The following is an 18,481-nucleotide window of genomic DNA, read 5'->3' as shown; positions in this document are numbered from 1 at the left end:
CAGAAAGACTTCTGCTCTTCGGCAACTCCTGCAGTTTCAGCCTGTAAAGTTAGGGGTCATTTAGAGGTCAGTGCCAGTCGGGGGCAGCCTTTCCAGCCTAAGCTGGGACACCCAGGGCAGGGGATAAGGTAACTGCCAACCATAAACCCAGCCACCTTTCAACCCACTAGAAAGAGAGAGCCCCAGGTACACATGGTTGATATTAGAGCTCAAGAAACGTTTTCAAATCAGGTGGTGGCTGAATCACAGGAATGTAAAGAAGAAGCAGTTATTTCGTCTAGGAAGCCTGGATCTAATTTTGTTGGAAATCCCAAAATAAGTGCCTACTTCATGTTACTTTAATGTTTAATAATGCCCATCAAATATTCATGTACAAACAGAGTAAGATGATAAGAAATCTCCTTTATTTCTCCAAATTTAATAAAAACAAAACGATTTTCTACCATTTGTGAGCTACCCTTGTCCCTGAGCATTTAATGATGTGTATTCCCTGCACATTTGAGTTTAGGCACAGGACTCACTTTTGGTGTATTCTGGGGGGCAGGGCAGGGGTTGCCGAGCATTCTACCAGCTGTTCCTTAAAAATGTACCCATTTGTAATGTTTTTTAATATTTCCAGTTTCAAATCTTAAGTGCTGGGGGACTTAATGATTAATGAGACTGCATGGGGCCACGGGCAGGAACTGAAAGTTCATTCTTTGAAATTAGCCAGAAAAATTCTAGTGTGCCTTGGCAGCTCTGAATTCCTACAAAGTTGAAGTCCTGTCTGAGGACAGTCAGCCCACACTTGTTTATGCCTCCCGTGAGCTGCGGAATAATAGCTGCAAGAAAACCAAAGGAGTCTTTTGCATACGGTGTGTGTTTGTAAAACAATGAACTTTTTCATTACTTAAGAAAGTATAGATCGGTTGTCAAAAATGTTACAGCCCTTCAGGTTTGGGAAAGAGGTAACAGGCTAGGGAGAGATTAAAACAAAAGGAGCGTTGAAACAGAAAATTTATTCTCACTCTGTCACCTTAAGTGATGCTGAGGAATATCTGATCAAAATCACAAAGCCTTCCAGAAGAATCCTTCAATTCAGAAAAGGAACTTAATTATCTACTCTTTGCACGCTGCTTTCACAGAGGACTAACCTGAGGTTTCCACCTCTAGGAACTCTTTTTAGCAGCTAAAGTTAAGACCAATAGAGATGATCAGGAGAGCCAGAGATGCCTTTTCTCTCCTTGAAGTTTCTAATGGAGGACCCACAAAGCAAGGTCCTTTTTATGTGCTGCTAACCCTGGTTTTGTTTTTTCCTATAGGCCGACTCTTTAGGTAGAATGCATTGCTATTTTTTCCCTTTTTAATTTTACCCTTTTACTCTTTTATTATTTACATCTGGAGGTTGTTCCCTTATTTATGTCTTTCTCTCCAGTTCCCCCCGACACTCCCTTACTCACAGGGCTGCAAGGCATCATGGTTCTTAGTTCTCAGCAGGAGAACTCCACACTGTCTTCAAACAAATAATTATGGGGAAGGTTAGAGGTTCACTCAAAGGTCATTTCTTTGGATACTCATCAGAATGTTTACATTAGTAAAAACAGGGTCCACTCAAAAGGTTGTTCAATAGGGGATACACAACAATGCAAAACATTAAAAAAGCATTTTGTGTCCTAGCAGGTCTTTACAGAAGTGCTGAACTTGGAAAGGCCACTCCAGAATTCCATGGCATGGACTAGATGTTTACTAGCAGTTATGACAATGTCCTTTCTTTGTCCAGTTCTACTAAACAAATATGAATTGATGCCTCTGCAGGTTTTCACTAGACCCTTTTACAAAGGTTAACAGAGATTTTGCTTTTTTCACTTGGGTTCCATTTAGCTTCTCCAAATTTTTGTTCTCAAACAATGTATTTGATCCATATCGCTATTTCTTGCCAGATTCATAATTCTACCACATTCTTTCAAGTCACACAGAATTTTTAAAACATATGGGCCCTATTTTTTTTTTTTTTCCAGAAATCTCTCAACACAGAACTCCTGCCAATTGTCAACTCCCCTGATCTTGGGATATCTTATAAATACCATATATGTTATTATTAAAATTAACAATGAATGAATCAACTATAAGAGAACTTTGGCATGAGAAATAAAAATTACCCCACTGTATTGATGGCCCATGGGCCATTCTTAGAAAGCACACTGACATATATGAAATGGAGCCATTTAAATAGTAGATTCTTAAAAAAATCAAACTAGGAGTAATTTTTATTTCTTTAATATTAGTAAGATGAAATTTCCATCTATGATCATTCTCCAAAATTGCATATGAAATATTTTCCCACTTCTTGTCTTTATTTAAAAAATGACCTCATTCTGTGTTCAAATAGTAAACATAATATGCAATTTCTGATTCTATTTAAAAATTTGAAGGTTCTAAGTTGAAAATCAACTGATCTTCAATTTCTCAAAGTCCAAGCTCCATTCATATGGAAAAATGCAACTTGCTGAATCAAAGACAAAAGACTTGTCTTAAAAAAGGCTCAAAAGGTTTCTTGGATATTAAATGGGTCTTAGAAAATAACATTTTGATGAGTTAAGTGTAAATGAATCAGACACATATGGATTAAGTTATCCTTGAATTTCACACGGGTTTAAAAAATAGGGGGAAAAGAGGGTCTTGGCAAAAAATATTTTGGACTTTGCCAAACCCAAAACATTTGAAAAATTGCTGAAGACATCCAACTAACCAAAATGCAGCAAGCTGCACCCAACTTTAATGAAAAACTCCACAAGTTATTTCTAATCCAAAGGCTGTTAGGTTTTTCATCTGTATCTGATATTAAAAAATTCTCTTAAGTTTTAATGTCACCCCAGAATGATTTTTGAATTTAAGGACATATAATGTACTTCTATACTGGTATAAACAATTTAACCCTAAGTTACAAAGTCTTCTTGGGCATCAATAGCTCTTAAAAACATTCTGAGGTCTGAACAACTTGTGTGAAAAATATGCCATATATAATATATGCCATAAATAAAATGTGCTAGTGAGCCTGGTGCCGTATCCAGATTTCACTTAGAAAAGATTTTTATTAGCCTCATTGTGACTTTTTTAAGGGCTGCAGATAATTCCATTAGTGACTCCTTAGGGAATTAGTACCCTAAAGTGTGCTAGTCCCATTGATTTGTATTGAACCCAAATTAGTATCCAGGCTCACAGAAAAGCTCTGGAGACTACCTACTAAGACTATATACTTTCTTTCTAAATTTTACTTAAACAGAAAAAGCTTTGGTGCATATGATCATTAAAAATGATATAATAAAACTATTAGTTTAAAAATAACTTAATTATAGAAATAAGTTCAATGACTTTCCAAAAATCATGGGGCCTTTCTGAGTTAAGTCAGAAACAAAAAAAGAGAATCCATCAAAAAGAATAAACTCAAGATAGCAAAACATCATTAAAATCCCATCTTGCTGGAGAGATGACTCCTGGGGAGCCAAACTTTACAGCTTTGCATACTTTTCTTTAACTGAAATCTGACCATCATGATTTTTCTTTTAAAGGCTTTTCACTCCAAAGCATATTTCAGATTGACAGAAGTAGGTTTAGGTGTCATTCCTGATTGTTGGTTGGTTTTTTTTCCTTCCCCCACCCCCCACCTTTGTAAATGGCTGATAAATCCCTTCTTTCTGGTTCACTAACTTCATGCCACACCTGGTAACCAACTCCTTTCGGCAGCATTCGTTTTGTTAGAAAGTGCAAGCCTCAGTGCAGTCACCTGGAAACCTGCCAGTCCTCCACACTTTGAGGAGAAATTAAACTCGCCAGAATTTAGGCTTCTGCTTGGATGGATTTGGTTCAGGAAGGGGGCTAAACTGTTGAAGAAGGATCAGATCAATTTGGAAAAGGTGTTGTAGGCAGTTCAGTGACAGGGGACCTGTTAAAAAATGAAAAACCTTCCTTGTCCACTTTCCTCAGCCCTGAGACTTATCAGCAGGGTTGCTCAGTCACAAAGCTAGCTACCGTTGGCGTTTCAAACAACAATGCTTCAACCTTGGCCAGTCAGTTATCAAATTTCTTCATTTTTTCCTTAGCTCATGAAAAAAGCAAGTTTTTTTTTTTTTTTCTGTGCTGTGGTTATGACTAAAAGTGGAGTCTTCTCAGTAAGATACTTTAAAATGGTTAAATCAGTGAATGAAGCAGGTTTAATGCTTTTGAACATGTTTTAGGGGATATGAATGATTGAGTTATGTGGCAAACAAGTTTTTCACTGGTGGCCAGATGATGGGTGTTTTCTCACAGACAACTGGGAACAAAACAAGGTAAATGAATGAGATTCATGGGCTACTGAGGGACACATTCATAGTTATTAATTATAATTAATTATTAATAATTATTCATAATATTATTCATAGTTCATAATTAATTTTCATGAGCTACAGTTTAATTTATAATTTGATAGGATGCAAGATTTGTCCACAAAACTAAAAACACATGAACAAATACTCATAGATTTGTTACAGTATAAAAACATGATATTAATCTGGAATTGCAAACATTTTGTAGCCTTATGAATATACCTAGAGTAGTGGTATATTCCAGGACATGAAAGGCCATTGGCAAAATAATCAAGCAGGTCATGCTTATCTATGATGGCCTTCCACTGTGTTGTTTCAATAGCCTTCCTTTTATCTAATTCTTCCCTAATGAGGGCTCACGTAGGTTTTTCACTAAAAGACCCTACTTTGGGCAAGCCCTTATCGGCTACTATCCCAGGCTCCAGATTTTTGAATATAACAGCATGGTGAAGAGGTCAGACTCATATTCTCTGTCCTTCATTTGCTGTGTGACATTGGGCAAGTCTACTTAACCTTCCCAAGCCTGTTTCCTATTTGTAAATTGGGAAGTAATTGGGCCGGGGTTACTTAGAGGAATAAGGAAGATATTGTATGTAATATCTTGGCAGAGTGCCTGACACACTTAGTAAGGGCTCATTAAATGTTAGCTTACCCTCAAACTCCACTGTCCTAGTTTGCCAGACTGCTTTGACAAATACCACACAATGGGTTGGCTTAAACAAGGGGAATTTATTGTCTTATGGTTTTGGTGGCTAGGAGGCTTGCTTCCTTCTAGGATCCTAGTGTTTATTACTGCTTTGCTGCAATCCTTAGGGTTCCTTGGCTTGTGCTGTGCCTCATATCACATGGCAATGTCCTTTCCTTTTGTTTTCTGGTTCCAGCTGACTTCCTGCTTCTCCCTGTTGCCTTCTCCCCCTCTGGCTTCAAGTTTCTTCACTTTATAAGGCCTCCAGTAATTCAGATTAAGGCCTACCCTGTTTCTGTTGGGCCACACCTTAACTAAAAATAACATCTTCAAGAGGTCCTATTTACAATGAGTTCACACCCACAGGAATGTGCATTATGATTAAGAAAATGTCTGAATTGGGTATATAATTCAACCTACCACATGCACGTATCCAATGCCCCCTCCTGAAGAGCTCTGTTCTTTCATGGGTAATAATTATGTGGGTGACTATTAAACCAGCCTAGGGTGGGTTGATAACAGGGTAATAATGTGCCATATCTCTACAGGCAGGATGTTTCCATGTGGGTTTTCTAGGTATCACAGCTTGTATAATGCTATGGAGGGAATTTTAGATGCTGGAACCAGCTTACATATCAGTGGAGTTGGGGTTGGGGGAGGATAACAGGTCAAGCTATTTTGAATCACACTCTTTAAGTGGTTCTCTAGATCCTTGCTACTCTGTGTTCCATGGACCAGAAGCATCAACATAACCTTCAAGTTTATCAGAAATGCAGAATCTTGGGCCCCACCCTGGCCTTACTGAATCTGAATCTGCATTTTAAAAGACCTCCAGATGATCTATGCACCTTTATGTTTGAGGAGCCCTGCTCTAGATCACATACCAAATAGATGATCTAGCACTGTACCTAAAAATAGAAACTTGCAAAGATCAAGTTTTACAGTGACTCTTAGCTGTGGACGCTTAGCTTGGATCTAAACAGTCTTTTAATCACTTGCCTTGGGCAACAATTTTTAATAATTTAATTCATTTTACTCCATCTTTACCTCCTGAAGGAAAAGTTGGGCCAATATTTTTTTGGTGAAATTGTTAACAGTGGTTCCTTTCCAGAATGGATAGGGGGAAGATGGTAGAGTTTTGTTTTTGTTTTTCCATCTAATTCTGTACTGTTAGAGTTTTTAATAAAAAGTATGATTATTTTTATAACTAACATTTTTTAAAAGGCAACCTGGAAAATTTGGCATCTTCCTTGACTAAGGCTTATATGGCCAATAGTAGAGACTTTAAAAATAGAGTGCTTGAGAAATTTCTATACAGATAGGGGAATTATCTTTTATTTCCTTTATAATACTGAGCCACAATAAACACTATTCTGTAAGTATAATCACACCCGATGGCACGTAACAAAACATCCCAGCAGGTTATGATTTTTGAAGCACTGTTAGTCTTACGGAATGCCATCAGGTTATTCATATGTGGCTATTTATCATGCACTATAAAAGTGATCTTTCAAAGCTACTTGAAAGCAAGGGAGGAGAAAACACTCAAACTTCCTTAGCTATTCATATCTAGGATCTATCCTCTTAAAGATAAAATACTAAGTCAATAGAAATAAGTTACAGTATATTACCTCATTCTATACATGATTTACTGCAGATGGAAATCAACTAGAAACTGAATTACTTTGCAAGTTTTACTATGGATATTAAAATTCCAGATCCATATTCCTACACACCTGATAGTGCTTCTGAGAACAACTTTTTGCAGACATGGAAATCACATCTATGACTTTATTCCATTCCATCAGCATAAAAAGAAGGAAGAATCATTTTCCAGTCATCAGTTATACGTTCATCTATCTAAACACTATAGCCTGACTAGGCTTTTAAAGTCAACCAATAGCTTGATAATCGGTTACTTACATTCTTAGCCAATTCCCATTATGTTCCTAGCCATTCGCTAATTCACTCTAAGAGGAGATGATTCCCACAAATTTAGTATCTTTTTAACTTTCATGGTCATCTTTGATTGGAGTATTAATTCTCTATTATACTTCTCAGTGGAAACCACCTAAGCATTAGCTTACCAAAAATGTACCAAGCTGTTTAGCAATTATGTATTAGATATGTTTGAAGAGATCAAGGTGCACTCACATGCCCTGTGCTATGGATAGCTCTCTGATTAGCTTGTCATCTGCTCGGAAGAAGATGTAGGCTGATTCTCCCATACAGTCTAGCAGGCCAGCTGTTAGCTGCCTGTCAAGCCCTCAAGTGGACAAGTAGTCCAGGAGCAAAAATGTCACTCCTTTGATCTGGCAAGGAGCAGCTGCTGATTTATAGAGTAGGACTTTGTTCTTCCATTCTATTTTACTTTCTTTCCTAAGGCAGAACCACAAAATCCAGGAGAAAAAAAAAAGTGCCGTTCCCAGCAACATCAACAAGCTCTGACAACTGCAACAGGGTTTTTCTTGGCCCTAACAAAGCTCTCAGGCATCTCCTTTGACTCTCACCTTTCCCCCTCCTCTTCCCACCGCCCCCACACCATTTTTTGCAATGCGGTAGTTATTGTTTAATTCAGCTTCTGTAAATGGAATGGACTGTGGCCAGCAAGCCTGGGGCATAAACACACCTGTATGAAAGAAGCCTTATTGTAGCAACCATCTACAAGCAAGCTCGCATGAACCACTCGTTCCTGAGTTCAGAAAGAATGCTCCATTTTTCCTGACAGCAAATTTTACCCTAAGTGAGTTTCTATTTTTGGTGCCACCAACCTATGATGACCACATTTGAACTGTTTCCTCTGCAATGGCATTACATTCTTTAAACCAAAGAGAAAAAAGAATTAGGCAGGAAATATACATCTTTTTAATCTGTGTGCAAACAAATCCATCAAAAATGTTTATTTGTGTCTGTAATATCAATCATTAAAAGCTAAATTAAATACCCAGGAAGATTTTTACCAAATGCAGTATCAAAGGTGCAATAATATTGATTTTATTACCATTGATTAATACTGACTTAGGCTTCCCAGAGTAACATACAAGGGCAACAACAACAAAATCTTCATATGTCATGTGCACTGTCTTACTGAGAATTAAACTGCTTTCATATACTGAACCCTTTTCTCAATGGATAAATCTGTTAGGTCAGAGATGCCCCGTCACACTAGCAGGATAAAACAAAGCAGGCTTCAGGTATACTTTGAGAAGTCATCAGCCACATGTCTGTGTATATATGTACAGGTATGTATGTTAGTATACGTGTGTGAATGCATGATAATATGTATAATATACATATATTAAATCAGACCACAAACTTTGCAAAAGAAGGATTCATTAATATCTGGCTAGGTTTCCTGTGCTGCTATTGGAGGAAGGGTCTAAGATATTTAGACAGATATTCACACTCGTCAGACACAGGGATTTTGCAGGGGGTGCGGGATTACTGAAGGTTAAGAAAGAGCAAAAACAAAAGAACGGTTACTTAAAAACCTTTGTTTCTACTAGAGCCCCCAGTTAAGCCACATTCTCCCCTTTCTAATTTTTTTCTAGGGGAAACAGAGATTTTTCTCAGCCTCATTTCTTGCTTTTATCCTACCTTGCCCTTTGGTCAGTCAAAAGTCACTAAGCATCTACCTACTCAATGTTCAGAGCACTGGACTAGTAGATGCTTTCTCTGGGGTGTACATGTGTCCCAATGACAGCCTGGGTTCCAGGGCCTGGGGATTGGAAGGCAAAGCAGGGTAGAGGGAAGCAGGGATTATGCTGGCTTTTTTTCATTCTTTTTCAATGTTAAAAAAAATTAGAAAGAATTATTTTTAAGGCTCATAGTAATCTGTGTATGTGTCACACATATAGAAAACTCTTCCCTATTCTATAATTTTTAAGACAACTTTAACCACATAAGACTATTTTTATATTTGTAATTGTATACAATACATAAACATATAATGCATGATTTTCTCTCTATATATGCCTTTAAAGATTTCTAATGTCAATACCCACAGAAATGAAATGAAAACATAATTTGAGAATATTTGATAAGTACAAATGGACACAGCACACACTTGGTAAATAAGTGTGATGGGGGCCAATTAAAGAAGTCAGATGGAGGTTAATCACTGAATTCTTGAAGGTGGAAAGTTGAACCAGATTAAAAGAGCACAGAATATATTGGAAAGGAAGAAAAGAAGGTAACATAGAGGAAATGGCATGCGTGAAGGCACCAAGGTGAACCCTAGGCTGATTTTGTGCAAAAGGAGAGTGACAGAATTTAACTTAGACTGGCTCTCGGTTTGGGAATGGAGAACATGGCTATGGTTAACAAACAAGCTGGCAGAGGTTCTTTTTTTTTTACTTTTTATTTTGAAATAATTTCAAATTTACAGGACAGTTGCAAAAATAATACAAAACCCATACAGAGAACTCCAACATACTCCCTACCCACACACCCAGATCCACCAACTTTCAACGTTTTGCCACATTTGCCATCCAATTCTACCTGTCTTTCCATCTACCTGTCTTGATGAGGTTGTTAAATGATATGCTGAATTACTGAAATTCTTGAATGGTGGAAAGATAAAATAAAATATGGTGTTTGAGGAAGATCTTTTCCAAGAACTATATATAGGATGAATTGATGAGAAGCTACAAGCTGAAATGGCAGAAAACTTGTCTAATTCAGTCAGAGGGGGAAATAAGTGAGTTCAGAGTAAGGTGATAGAAATGGAAAATAAGGAACTACTGGGTTAAAGAACTAGTGATAAGTTGTGCTTAGAAGGCCAAGGAAAGATACAACTATGAAAGAAATTAAGAGAATGAACCTGAGAATCTAAAAATGTTATGGTGTACAGTTGAAGAATATTGAAAATTGAGAAGGATTTCTTCCTTGTTGTGGTGGGGAGACGAAAACTCAATTTTTCAACCTGACAAAGGAACTTTCAGGCTGAGAAGCTGTTGGTCAACCAAGGCACAGGACTAAAGAAGAGTGAAAGGTCAGAAAGAAGAGACATCAAAACACTGTAATCTCTTCAAAACTCCAAAACTATGTGAATATTCTACAGCTGCAGCAGCAAGTATAATAAGCTGCCCAGCTACTTAAAAAAAAAAAAAATACTTCCTCTTAATGTATTCTTTAGGTTCTAGAAAGTCCTTGATCTGATAAAGGCTGGCTAAATCAACTGACAGTAAAAACCTCTGTGACCATGGCCTTATATCTGGTTAGGTCCAGTTTACTCTTTCTTATAATCCTGAGATCATTTGTGACTAGACTGAAAGGCCCGTGATAATTATGTGTTTCACTGCCTATTGTTACAAGTGTGTCCCATGCCGTACATAACAAGGGTAAGTTTAGTAATGGAATTTATCAGAGAGTTTAAAAAATTAGATAGAGGAAAGTATTATCAGGTGGACTGTGTGCTTATAAGAAATTGTGTAAGTCAATCAAGGGCAGGTTTTCTCTTAGTGACAACTAATTTAAAAGAGAATTGATAGGACATAGTGTCATATTTAAAAGGGACTCCATTAAGTGTGGTAGAATTGCTTCCAAATTGTGTCCTTTTAGACAATACTTTTCTTTTCAAATGGGCTTTTAAGGTGAAAAAATATAGCACTTCACCCAAAATGGTGTGGAAACAAATGGTTCTCTAGTCTCTACACTTCAACTCAGACCAAACCAAGCCAACACTAGCAATCCAAAGCCACTTGGCATTTGGAAGGAAGGTGCTATGATTGTGAATGTCCCCATGGCCCTTTCATTTATCTGTGGGGTTCCTTTTTCTAAAGCAGCAGGGGATACTTCAGAAGACCAGATTGGCATCCCAGAATGGACCAGGATCTTACCCTTCCTTCAGTTCTCCTGCTGGCTAAAAGAAAGGATGTGGCAGAGAAGACCTGGGGAAGGTGGCAACATTCTTAGGGCCCTTTATCAATACCACTGCTTTCTTTAAATTGTAGCTTGGTCTCTGTCTGAGAGGCTGAGATTTTAGCACTTTTAAAGGAACCATAAGTGAGAAATCTCCTAGGTGTTAAGCTTTAGGAGTGGCTTCAACCCAAAATACGAAGAAATGAAATTAAAACACAGAGTCAAGTAATATTAAGAAAAAGATCCAACAAACAAAATATCATAAATATGCATATATGTTACAGTCTTTCTGAAGATTTTACAAACACACTTTAAACCAAATGCTATTTAACCAGTTTACACTGGCATCTAGTAAAGGTGCCAATGGAAAAAAAAATCAAAGTTCTAAAATTTTTTAGTCACTTTAAATAAACTATAGCTATAACAACTACAGATCTAACAGCAATCTTTAAAAATTATTATTAAAACATATTCTATTACATCAAAAAACAAACAAAAAAATCTATTCATGAACATATGACTTAATGTCCTCACATTCATGGTGTTCAAACATCAAAGACCAAATCCCACATAAAATTTCCTGACTGCCTTTACTTAATGACAAATTAAACATCTTTTACTTTGATTTGACAGCCAGGTAGCATTCTGTATCTTCTTCAGAGATGTTACATGCTGTCTTTCCAATGTGACGGTATTATTACCCACAAAATTTTTAGCATCATCCTGTAATCATAAAAGACATAAAATATATCTTTATAAATCACAAGAGACCTAGCAAAGCAGCAGTTATGCCACATCTGCTTTAGTCCTTAAATATTTTAACTTTAGAGGGTTAGTTAGTGGATTTTTTTTCCTGATTTGCAAAGAAATAAAGACATCAACTCTTGGATTCTGACATTCTACATAAAGCTATAGTCTCAAATAGGCAAAGAAATAAACACATTGTACAGCAACTTGACAGAATCTTTACAGCATATTCAGATTTCACATTTCCTATCAGAATTTCTTAGAGTGGTTTAACTTAACTACTAGAAATAGAAATGGTGGCATTTAAATTATCTCCATTTTCACAGTAAAGATAAAATAACATCAAGTCTCTCAGAAACAATTTAATTTAGAAATTGGTTTAACTGTCATAGGTTCTTATTTTGGAGTCAGGTAATGTACAAAAAAAAAAAAAAAATTCCAATTAATAAGGAAGCTACTATGTTAACCAAATAGGACCACACTATTCTCTCCACATGGGATGTCCTTTCTTTAATGGCCATCTGGTCAACATACTCTTCAAAATCCTTATCAGAGGGCATTTCTTTGAGGGAGCTTCCCTGATTCCCCAGTGTTATTAAGAAGTTCCTCTTCTGTCAGTACCAGCACCCAGCTAATACATCCATCACGGCACTTATTGGATACACAATCACAATTTACTTGCCTGTCTTTCCCACTAGGTAGTCTTACTGAGCAGGGACCATAACCTTATTCTCTGTTGTCACCACTGTGTCAGGCACACAGCACACCCTCAATAAAATGTTTGGTGAACAAATAACAGAATGAGTAAATGAGAATAGGCTTCCTTCATCTTAGAAATAATTTAGAATTGAGAGTTGAGGAGCCATTAGGGGTCTTCTTGTCCTCATTTTACCAACGGCACCAATGAATCCCTGATGAAGTGATATGCCCTAAAATGGGGCGAACTAAGACAGGAAATAGCTAGTTTCCTGGCTCTGGCCCAGTTATCTTTGCACTCAGAAACAACTAGAAGGCATTAAGAGTAGAGGCTTTAGTTTAAAGGTGTGAACCCATCTGGGCATCAGAGAGGTCAGGCAAATCTTGGGTGCAGATGTGAAAGAAGAGAAGGATTTGACTTGGCAGAAAGTGGGCAACAGGCTTTTCTAGGCTGGGGAACAGTTCTCAAAGTATGTGATACATCTATATCCGGGCACTGTAGTTGACTTGAGTGGAGAGGGTAGCCTGAAAGGACTGGGAATTGAGGTCGATGATGTATTATGCAGGTCGTGTGTTTATGTGTGTGCACTGGGACAGAGAAATGGAGAGTGGGAAGTGAAGAATGAAGATTTGTGAGATAGAGAAAGGCAAGGAGAACAGAAACTTTCCTAGAATATTTTTTCTCAAATATTTCTAAAGAAGTGTTTCCCAAAATGTGTTCCAAAGTATACTAGTGTCAGTAGGTGTTTCTCTGCAATAGGAGTCTTAGGTCAAATAAGCATGGGGAAATGCTAAGTTAAACAAAGCAAAGGTGCGCTTTTTTTTTTTTTTTTTGCTGCAGCTTATGTCATAGTCTTTAATAGGCTAATAGATATTATGAGCTAGCAAGAAGGAGTAATGGTAAAAATCACTTCCTAACTTTAGTTATTAAGATGTTGAGGGCACAATAGTTCTAAAGATTTGAAAAACACAGAACAGCATTCTGGCTTTTAACAGAAGTTGTATTTTTAAACCATTTATCAATTTGAAAACAGGATTTCTCCAAGTCAGACTCAGATACAGAGAACCGTTTGTAGAGCTCTTGTTTTATACCTTATTTCTTCATAACTCCACCTCCCAAGATTATTATAAAATCTTACTACCCCATAGACCTTTGACCCCCAAAATGTGCTGACTGGAAAGGTTCTTTAGAACTTTTCTGTCTCAAAGGTAATTCGATCATTAGGGGGTGCTTTCAGGCTAGGATGTTTTCTCTAACCTTTCCCTTTTCTTACTTTTCTCATTTTTCCCACTCAATGAAATAGTCCTTTCAAAATTATCATCAGGTATTTCACCATACCTAAAATTCCTGCTTCAGTCTAACTATTATAAACTGAAGAACAATCTTAGATGTAAGATAATTTTTGCTTTTTGTTTTTGTAACACCCTCTGTGTCTTTCATTATCCAAAGCTGTGATCAGGTTCTGACCATCTAACTTTAGCATGTCTGTAGCATATGTTGGAGATTCCTGTCTGAGCGAGAGTGAGAGAGCCAGAGCAAGAACATAGTGAGCAAGCAAGAGACCTGGGGGTTAGTAAGGGGATGGAGAAATGAGAAGGGGAAAGAGACAGGAAAAGAGAAAGTGCAGCTTTGGATAATGTACATCAATGTACACCAAATGCCACCTCCCCCCACTCCAATTCTACTTTCTTATTTATAGAGTCTACACCTACCAAATCAGCTTTTATTTACAACTGTGTTAAACACCACCTGCCTGCCCTCTGAACCTTGCTGTCCCTGGATGAGGTCGACCCGGTGAAGGGCTCCGGTTCCAGAAGCAATCCTGTCATTCAGGCTAACAGCAGTGATTCTCTCCCAGGAGGCAAAAATGACTCAATTGTTGGGCTTACTGACTCCAGGGAGCGCAGCTACTCTATCATTACCATGGAGTGCAAACACCCTGAGCTCTGTTTTGGTCCACTTAAAATTACTATTTGCTGTGAAGGATTGGCAAAGCAATTCTTAAAATGATGGGGGTGAAAGTCAGGCAAGCACCATTATGGGCTTTTCCTTTCGTTTACGCAGAAGTAAGCAGTACAGGACTCGTTCTGAGCCTGACCCACTTATTTAACCTTTTTTTCACTTTGCTGTATTAACATATATTAACTGGCAATATAAGCCCTAGGGGGGCTAAAAACCCCATGACCAAATTATGGTTCCATTTTCATGGGTAACCTCTCCTTGGGTGGAAATTAAACCTCAATATAAATACATTTTAGGTCCACACAGAATTGAGGAGGAATGCCAAAAATCAAATGCCGAACAACAGTCCTGCAAAGACCACAGCGACCGTGGAGTGGCTGCGTGAATCACACACATGAGGAACTATTTGAAAAACCAAATAAATTTAATTAAATAAGTCACAAAATTATTTTCCCATCTTTTATCTACTCCCCTTGGTTAATATCCATGACGTACTGATGTTGCATAATTGCTGTTCTGGAATGCTGCATCTCAGACCCATAATGAGCTGCCTTTGCACAAAGGCAGGGAAAGTGGTTTCCCTACAGAGTTATCTTCTCAATTATTTATACTTGCAACACTTCCACATGATGGCAGTTTTAAAATCAAACAAACAAAGCAAACCGTACAATAAAGGAAAGAGACATGAAGGTGCAGGGACCTTTTCCTTTCCTTTTTGAACACCAGAAGAGATGGACAAGCCACATAAAGTCAGCTGAATTTGGTCCCTCGAATAGTCTCAAGGGCCTTGCAATCAGATGACATCAAAGCATGTGGAGATTGCCACCATGGTGAGGGATTAAACAAGCTCTGCATACGTGCCTTGCTTTTAATCTGTCATATCTAAATATATAAAGGAATGCAAACTTTATTTTTTCCTTTTTTAAGTTTGTCTTTGAAAATTCCCAATCAGAAGAATTGCTCCCCACCCCCACTTTTAAAAAACAAAACAAAAACAAAACTGCTAAACTGTGAAAATGATGTCACTGTAAACAAAAAATGGTGATATGTGATGCAGTCAACCCTTGGGCTGTGGAAGGGTTTGCCAATTTTTATGGTGCTTGTTTCCACCGTCCACACCTGCCTTTGGTTAATCACTCAGAAACTTATTGTACACAAAGGGGAAGCTATTTGGTAGTTAAACTATATTTGGACAATACAATATAACACAAAGGGTGTATTTAAACAATAAAGCAAAAATTATAATGCTACCTCTAATATTAAATTAGGAATCTATTTGAAGTGAAATGCTTCCTACTGCCATCAAGCTCTATGCAATATTACTTTCCTAGCACTTATGTCAGCAAGGTAATTTTTCCAAGTTGGTCCATAGATGCAGTTGAGGAGCTTATATTCTAAAAATTGAAAGTGAACTTTTGATACAATTTGGACCTACATAAAATCTAGACTTGAACTAAGACTCTCCAGCCTTCAGGATTTAAGTACCACCTTATATTTACAGCATGATTCCATATCAAATAGTGGCCATTAATCTATCTATATCAAAGATATTCATAAACAATGTCATCACTTACTAGATACTTCCAAATAACAAATGGAAAGGCAACCATTTCCTTAAAATTCTGCAGGAAAGATTAGAAAGACACCACAAAATAATTTTAAAAAACACAAAATTTTTCTAGTGCACATATGCCCACATGCACACACATTGAATTCAGTATACACACACTTGTTTTGCATGAATGTGCCTTGTGACCTTACGTGTCTTTTAACTTGACTCTCTCAGTTAAAAAACAAACAGCGTAAGGAGATTTTTTCCAAGCACACAGGTACTACTATGGAAGGTCTGAAGGAAAACACACACCGTGCTGAAAGAAAATCAGACCATGATCCATAAGCTGAAGACAGGTTGCAGTTGGGGCCATCAGAGGGGAGCACCCATCTACCACCTACCTTGTTTTGCTTTGCTCCTGGGAATCAATTGAACCTGATATCATGTTGTGGCCACCTGCTACCATTTCAGGCTGTTCTTGGGCATGGACAGCTAGGAATGAGTCATATTTTGTTGACTACTTCCTTTGTTCCTGCCACTCTCACCTCCTGGGTCTAAGGGCTTGGTGGTGTGGTGGGAGCTCAGGGGTAGCAATCCTGGGGGGATGGGCTCAATTTTATTTGTCAATATAAAAGTTGCACCCCACTTTTTGGCCTACTAGCAGCACAATCTACCTTCGATACTGAAAATGATCTTTTTAAGTGTGTGCATATGTGAACATAGACTAGACAGATGAAGGCAGCAAAGGGTAACACAAGGAGAAGGTGGTAAGTAAACTCTCAAGCCAGAGGTATTAAAAGCATATCCTTGCTGCAGGCACATATAAATGTGAATGAACTTTGATGTATTGCAAATATGTCCTATGACATGCACAATGTATTTTTCAAAGATACTGATGCAATAACTAGTGTAATATTAATCAGGCTGTGAAAATTCAGTAAAATGTTGAGATTTAGAAGAGTGTTGGATAGTTCTTATATTTTCAAACATGAGCAAGTTCTAAAGGGAGGTCTGAGATTCTATGAATAGACTCCAGTCCATTTGAAAAGAGCTGTCTTTGGTAGTAAAAACCGATTTCAAGTCCAGTAGATTACAGATGGAAAAGCCTGGGTTCTGAGAAGCTTGGAGCAGAAAACCAAAAGCTGATGTGGGGCTACGAAAGGGTATAACTTTCATCCCTGTGAGGGTTTCTGCTCAAGTGAATAGGAGTTACAATTGTAGCTTGAGGGCAGTAATATCATATGGCCCTCAATTCCCAAATGTGACAGAGTCATAAGAAACCTTAACCTCTATTTTTTCCAGCTTTCCTCAATCGCAGCAACAGACTCTCAGTACACCAGTCACTTAACCAAGCATTAAAATCCCCACCAATCTGTATCCATAGTGTTTTGTAGGACAAAAAGAAAGAAGTGCGAAGTAAACACTTAATCATAGTTTTGAACTATCTGATCCAGGATGTTCAAGAGCCAAATAAGTCAGAAAATGCCATGGTTGAAAATTTAAAATAAATATATAATCAGAAGAAATGACATGTCTCTCCCCTTTCCTCTAATCGTCCCACGTATTTGCTTTTGGGTTTTAGTTCACAGAGACACAGCCTTCAGCTTACCCTTGACTGGTGGCAAATCTGATAAGGGGTTGGCACAAATATGCTGAACCTGGTTTGTAATTTGTTTTGCAACTTCCCTTTCCAGATAAACATAATCTAAGAACAACGTTTAAAAAAAAAAAAAAGTTGTGTTTACTTGTCCTGTTCTTGAGGATTTTTTTCTTCTAAATATTCCCTCAGGATGCTGGCTTGCAACCTAGAAAAAGCTTGGATTTCAATTTTAGTCTCCAAGGTATTCTACTGTTCAGCTGGGCCGTGTGCTAGGAGGGAAGCTCTCCACCTTGCTGATTTAATTAACAGGATTCTTTTCATTATTATGGGGATTTAGTTTCTTCTTGCCTTCCAGTGTTTGGGAAACACTGGTTTATGTTTTATATTTTGGAGGGAAATTTATTGTTCTTTGACAGCTGAGGTGCTGTAAACCCCCAGCACTGGAGGGACCCCAGGGAGGTGTCATTGTGCCTTGCCCTACCCACCTATGTGCTGTCATCTCAAGGACCCCCTCCATCTGTGCAGGAGATCCTCAGCAGTCCAACGCCCTTCCCAATTCTCCTCCCTCTGATCATTATGCCAGCAGGAATCCATCCCATTCCCAATTACAAATGGTGGTATTACTAGGTTGATCACTAACTGTGAATCACTGATTCATTTAAGTGAAGCAAACAGTCTGTGAATTTTTGGACTGCATTTAATCTCTTAACTAAATGGAGCTCATTGAATTAAGTGGTGGAATGTGCTGTACTTATTAGGATGACCATGGCTGAACCAAAAATCAGAGCAAATTTTCTACATATAAGTCCACTTACGGGGGCAATAAAATAAAATTTTTGAAATCAGTACTATAGAGATTCAGATATGGGTGGTCATTGGTATTCTAGTGGAGTATCACTCTTCTAAACTATATAGTCCATCAAATTCTGACTCGGAGAAAAAAGTCAAACATTCAGGGAAAAGTCTGGGAGAATCATAGCTAATTTAGATTTTAGGTGAAAATTTTCAGGTATGAACTGATACCTGTAATTTG

General features: G+C 37.7%; 1 protein-coding gene across 9 annotated transcripts in view; it reads right to left on the bottom strand.

Moving 5' to 3' along the window:
- Window positions 1-18,481, bottom strand: part of MEIS2 (Meis homeobox 2) — a 203,705-nt gene that overhangs the window by 6,168 nt on the left and 179,056 nt on the right. The gene's annotated exons all lie outside the window — the stretch shown is intronic.

This window comes from Choloepus didactylus, chromosome 4 (genome assembly GCF_015220235.1).
Source record: "Choloepus didactylus isolate mChoDid1 chromosome 4, mChoDid1.pri, whole genome shotgun sequence".
NCBI classification, from domain to species: Eukaryota; Metazoa; Chordata; class Mammalia; order Pilosa; family Megalonychidae; genus Choloepus; species Choloepus didactylus.
This window is presented reverse-complemented; position numbering and strand designations above follow the sequence as displayed.